Here is a 6,541-nt window from a genome sequence, read left to right as displayed (position 1 = left end):
GGTTAAGCAAGCAACCACATTGAAAGCCGCCATCTGGGCTGCTAGAAATGTTGAGACCCAGATCAGGGAAAAAGGTCTGGAACGGTCAGAGGTTGGTGAGAAGAGGAAAATCGATGGATTTTCAGGGTCCAGCAAGAAAAGTAAATTCTCGAAGACTAGTTCGAAGGGAAGTGGAGGAAAGGTAGAGGCGAAATGGTGCGACAAGTGCAAGAAGAAGCATCATGGGAAGTGTGGTGGGGAAACCACATGCTTCAAATGTGGAAAGCTAGGGCATTATGCCAACGACTGCACCTTCACCAAGAATGTTTGTTATGGTTGTGGTGAGGAGGGGCACATCTCAAGGGATTGTCCGAAAAAGAAGGAAGACCCAACATTTCGCCAAAGCCAAAGGCGAGAGCATTCCAGATGACACTGGAAGCTGCTAAAGATGAAGCTGATGTCGCTTCAGGTACCTTTCTCGTTAACAAATTGTCTGCCCAAATTTTATTTGATTCTGGAGCCAACTACTCCTTTATATCGCATGAATTTGGTAGAAAACTAGCTTTGCCTGTTGATAGACTAGATAATGCCTTATTAGTCGAAGTTGCTAGTGGCAAGTTTGTACCTGTTAGCCATCGTATGAAAAACATCTTAATTGATCTAAATGGGAATAAGTTCCACGAGGAATTATTGCCTATCGAACTTAATGGTTTCGACATCGTTTTGGGAATGGATTGGCTTAGCGCCAATGATGCCGAAATTTTATGCAAGAAGAAAATAGTGAAAGTGAACCCGCCTGGGAAGGAATCGTTTATGGTGTATGGAGATAAACGCAGAGTAAATTCTGGGATCATTTCTCTAATGAAAGCCAGAAAATGTTTGACCAAGGGGTGTACATCATACTTAGCATTCGTGATCGATGCTAAGAAGGAAAAGAAGGTGATGCAAAATATTCCTGTTGTGTGTGATTATCCGTAAGTATTTCCCAAAGATCTTCCTGGATTACCACCCGATCGGCAAGTAGAATTTCGTATCGACTTGTTGCCCGGAACAACGCCAATTGCAAAAGCACCTTATCGATTAGCACCGACGGAGATGAAGGAGCTAATGATGCAACTTCAGGAGTTATTGGACAAATGTTTCATTAGACCTAGTTCATCACCCTGGGGAGCTCCGGTGTTATTCGTAAAGAAGAAAGATGGAATCATGAGGATGTGCATTGATTACCGAGAGCTGAATAAGGCAACAATAAAGAATAGATATCCATTTCCAAGGATTGATGACCTATTCGATCAGCTACAAGGTTCAAGTTATTTTTCAAAGATCGACCTAAGGTCAGGATATCATCAGCTAAAGGTAAGAGAGCAGGATATAGAGAAGACTGCATTCAGAACACGATATTGACACTATGAGTTCTTGGTTATGTCGTTTGGACTGACCAATGCTCCAGCAGCATTCATGGATTTAATGAACAGGGTTTGTAATCCGTTCCTTGATAAATTTGTGATAGTGTTCATTGATGACATTCTGATTTATTCGAAAAGCCAAGAGGAGCATGGCAGACACTTGCGAGAAGTAGTGGAAGTCTTGAAGAAGGAGAAGTTGTATGCGAAGTTCTCCAAATGTGATTTTTGGATTCGTGAAGTCCAATTCTTGGGTCACGTGGTCAACCAAGAAGGGATAATGGTTGATCCAGCGAAGATCGAAGCTGTGATGAAGTGGGAACAACCGAAAAGTCCCACGGAGATCCGAAGCTTTTTGGGATTATCCGGATATTACCGAAGGTTTATCCAAGGCTTTTCTTCGATTGTCAGTCCATTAACAGCTTTGACCCACAAAGGAGCTACTTATGCTTGGAGTGATAAGCATAAAGAAGCACTCGAGAGACTAAAGAAGTAACTATGCGAGGCACTGATACTTTCTCTACCCGATGGGGTTGAAGACTTCGCTGTTTATAGCGATGCGTCTGGGGTTGGATTGGGTTGTGTTTTGACCCAAAGGGATAAGGTGATCGCATATGCGTCTCAACAGCTGAAAGAGCACGAAAAGAACTACCCGACTCATGATTTGGAGTTGGCAGCGGTAGTTTTCGCACTGAAAATATGGAGGCATTACCTCTATGGCACGAAGTGCAAACTTTTCACTGATCATAAGAGTCTCCAATATCTTTTTGGTCAGAAAGAATTAAATATGAGGCAACGACGCTGGCTAGAATTACTTAAGGACTACGACTGTGAGATACTTTACCACCCCGGTAAGGCCAATGTTGTTGCTGATGCTCTCAATCGGAAAGTCAATCTTGAAAGGACAATGCCAAGAGCGTTGAGAATTGAAGTTGTCTCGACTATTTTGGAAAGTATCAAGAAAGCTCAAAGCGAAGCTTCTGAGAAGAATGACCGAAAGGAGGAACGTTTGGGCAAAACGTTGGTGTTCGGTGTAAACAGTCACGGACTGAAGGTGTTCCAAGATCGGATTTGGATACCTAAGACAGGAGGAGTCAGAGATCTTCTGATGGAAGAAGCTCACAAAACCATGTACTCGATTCATCCCGGTAGCACAAAAATGGTGGCCGACGATGAAGCTCGACATCGCGAAGTATGTGGTCGAGTGTGTGACTTGTGCAAGAGTCAAGGCACAACATCAGAAACCATACGGGAGTTTAGAACCTTTACCTGTGCCTATGGGTAAGTGGGAAGACATTGCTATGGATTTTGTCACTAAACTACCCAGAACAAAAAGTGGTCACGACATGATTTGGGTGGTCGTTGATCGATTCACTAAGAGTGCGCAATTCATAGCAGCCAATGAGAAATGGTCTATAGAAAAGCTTGCGAATACTTACGTGAAGGAAATTTTGAGGCTTCACGGTGTTCCGTTAATAATTGTGTCAGATCGTGATAGCCGTTTCACCTCACGATTTTGGAAAAGTCTACAAGAGGAATTGGGTACTAAGTTGTGTTTAAGTACAGCTTACCATCCGCAGACTGATGGTCAGAGCGAACGGACGATACAAACACTTGAAGATATGTTGAGAGCGTGTACCTTGGAATTCCTAGGTAATTGGGATGAACATTTACCTTTGGTAGAATTTTCCTATAATAATAGTTTTCACTCGAGCATAAAGATGGCACCATATCAAGCATTGTATGGACAGAAGTGTCGTACGCCGTCTTGTTGGCTTGAGGCTGGGGAAAAGCAGTTTATGGGGCCGGAGATAGTCCATCAAACTGCTGAAAAGTTGAAAATAATTAGGGAAAGAATGTTAGCAGCTCAAGACCGTCAAAAGAGCTATGCTGACAAAAAGCAAAGACCGATGACTTTTGAAGTTGGAGATTCGGTTTTGCTTAAATTCTCGCCGTGGAAGGGACTTATAAGATTTGATAAAATGAGAAAGTTAAGTCCAAGGTTTATTGGACCGTTTAAAGTTCTTCAGAGGATTGGGAACCAAGCTTACAAGCTCGAAATACCAGAAGAACTGAATGGAATTCATAACACATTCCATGTGTGTTATTTGAGGAAGTTCACGGGAGAAGTTCCCGACATGATACCACTTTCGGAGTTGAGGATCGATGAGAACAAGAGGTTGATTGAGGAACCAGAGGCAATTGTTGACCGAAAGACTAAGAAATAGCGACGTAAGATGGTTGAGTTAGTGCTTGTCCGATGGAAACACACGGATGGGCCGAATCTCACCTGGGAGACGGAGAGTGACATGATGAGTCGCTATCCACATTTGTTTGCTGGTGTGTGATTCCGGGGACGGAATCATTCTAAGGTGGAGAGAATTGTAACGCCCGTGTTTCTGGGCTTGCCATTTTTAGCAATGTAATAGTCTAGGTTAACCTTTGTAACCCCAATTTGAAATAATAAAATGTATTATTTGTGAATGATTTGAATTATGTGATTTATGTGTGTATTTTCTTAATTTTTATAATTTAATGAATTAAGAATAAAATAAGCGTCAAAATTAAAGTGTGAGATAAGCCCCGTATCTTTGCATAAAGTTGTAGTGGTTGAAACACGGATTCCGGAGATATAAGGAATGCCAAAATCCGAGTTATAACGAAGAAGTTATGACCTGTCGAAGTTTCGCGACAGAACCGGCACGACGCTGAGTGACGTAAAATATGAATTTAAGATAGAGCGATATTTAGCCTTAGCGATCTAAACGAAAGTCGTAGATTTCGTTAAACCGGGAGTGTGCATAAAAGGAACGCCCAAATCTGACTTCGTATGAGGAAGTTATGATTTTTCTAAGTTTCGACTTAGCAGTATGCAGCCCGAATACTCGATTTGAGATCGAGCGGTTTTTAGCCAAAACAATCTAAATGAGAATCGAAGATCTCGTTGTTAGTAGCGAAACGATGAAAAGATAGGCGAGAACGGACGTCGGACGAAGAAGTTATGATTTTATAACGAAGTTTTCCTGTCCGGGCCTTCTAAAAATAAATAATAAAAAATAAAGTCAAAGTTAGCCAACGGAGTCTAAACAAAAGTTGTAGAGCGTAGTCTCACCTACGCGTGGATATAAAGAACGTCGAAAACGGAGCTCGTTTGCGAAAGTTACGGAATTTAGAAGTTTGACGAGTCAAATTACGCCCAGCGTAATTTGAGTACGCCCCGTGTACTCTGGCGGATGCAAGTTGCCTGACCAATACTCGAGTGCCACCAGTCGATGCACGCAGTGACTTCAAAGTACGCCCCGCGTAACTCGAGTACGCCCCGCGTAATCCCAGACCCAGCAGCCTATAAATAGAACTCGAGATCAGCCATTTCCTTGCGATTTTTCTTACTTTCTCTCTAAGTTTTTTCCTCGATTTACATGCCAATCATATCCTGAAGCCCCGGTATTATTCCCGAGCCCCGAAGCGAGATCCGAAGCCCCGAAGATCCCGAAGAGCGTTATTCCCGAGCCGAAGCTCTGCCCGCGAGGAGCCCGGTTTTTGTGAAGATCTTCCAGATCTACGAAGAGACACTACTTCTGCAAGCCGTAGTGCTGCCCGATCGTCTTCCGATCATGTGAGTGTATAGTCCCTTTTCAATACGCGATATTAAATAAGTAATCGTTAAACGTATTTAAGAATACGGGAAGTGAGTGTGTAGTTAGTTTCATTCCAATGCAATATTATGAAGTATTTAATATAAAATACGTGCTACGTGTATATATTTTGTGGTTATATGTGTGAATGTATATTCACTCTCTTCTATCTCATAGATCTGATATATTCTCTATGAAATACGTGTTATGTGTGTATGCCTCATCTGTTATGTGGAATATGTATTGATTAAAGCATGCTATACAGGTTTTTAAACAGTGTATAAAAATGTATATTTTTATTTACTAATATGTTGGGTAGAACATGGGTAGATAATTGGTGTGTAATAAACAGATGAGAGGCATCGGTGTTATTGGTGTTATTCTAGTCATTCAGCAGAGTATGGATGACGACCACGGACTATTCTAGACTGTCCTGTGGAACACTAGCAGGCTCATTACCTGTAGGTGTTGTGAACGACGTGTTCACCGGTGTACTCTATCCCCCACATGGTTGCCTTTAGGGCACTTATTGTTGAGGAATCCCCTCTGCAGTAATGTCCGTCCCGATGAAAATCCTGAATTAGGTTCCTTATAATAGAAGTTATTTTAGGGACGTAAAGTGAGGATAACGGGAATGGGTAATCGGGTTTTATTGTGTATTGGTGAAATTAAATATAATTATTTATTGTGGGTTGAAAACCCTATATGCTCACCAGGCTCCCAAGCCTGACCCACTCAGTTTATTTGTATTACAGGAAGTGGCGCAAGAGCTTAAGATGGGCGAATCATCAAGTTGTTTTGTTTACAAGTCTGTATATGTATATATTTGTTGAATGACTTGTAATGTTATCGTTTATGCTTTATGATTTGTATCGGAACATGACATCCCGACTTTTTATGAAATGAAATCATATTTCTATATGAAATGTTTTGATAAATATCTATTTTATCATGTTTTGTTTTTGGGAACAAATTCCGCATCTCTTTTAAAATCAAACGGATTTACTCTGAAAATGTTTAAAAAGCATAAATGAAATCGGTCTTTTCTGGCCGAGATTTTGGGGATGTCACACTACAGCATGGCTGTAGAGGATTTGTGGCATATGTGATGGATGCGAGGGTTGTTTCAGAGAGACCGAAGTTGGTGGATGAGGTTCCGATAGTACACGAGTTTTCGGATGTGTTTCCAGAGGAATTGTCGGGTGTGCCTCTGGAGAGGAAGATAGAGTTCGGTATTGAGTTGGTATCAGGAGTTGCGCCTATCGCTAAGGCGCCGTATCGCCTTGCGCCTCCGGAGATGCAGGAGTTATCCTCGCAGCTTCAGGAGCTGCTGGGGAAGGGGTTTATCAGACCGAGCAATTCGCCATGGGGGGGCGTCTATCCTTTTTGTCAAGAAGGATGGCTCGCTCCGGATGTGCATTGATTATCGTGAACTGAATAAGCTAACGGTCAAGAATCGTTACCCATTGCCGAGGATCGATGATTTGTTTGATCAGTTGCAGGGAGCATCTTGGTTCTCCAAGA

The sequence above is a fragment of the Lactuca sativa genome, chromosome 5 (genome assembly GCF_002870075.4).
Source record: "Lactuca sativa cultivar Salinas chromosome 5, Lsat_Salinas_v11, whole genome shotgun sequence".
In the NCBI taxonomy this organism is placed as follows: Eukaryota; Viridiplantae; Streptophyta; class Magnoliopsida; order Asterales; family Asteraceae; genus Lactuca; species Lactuca sativa.
This window is presented reverse-complemented; position numbering follows the sequence as displayed.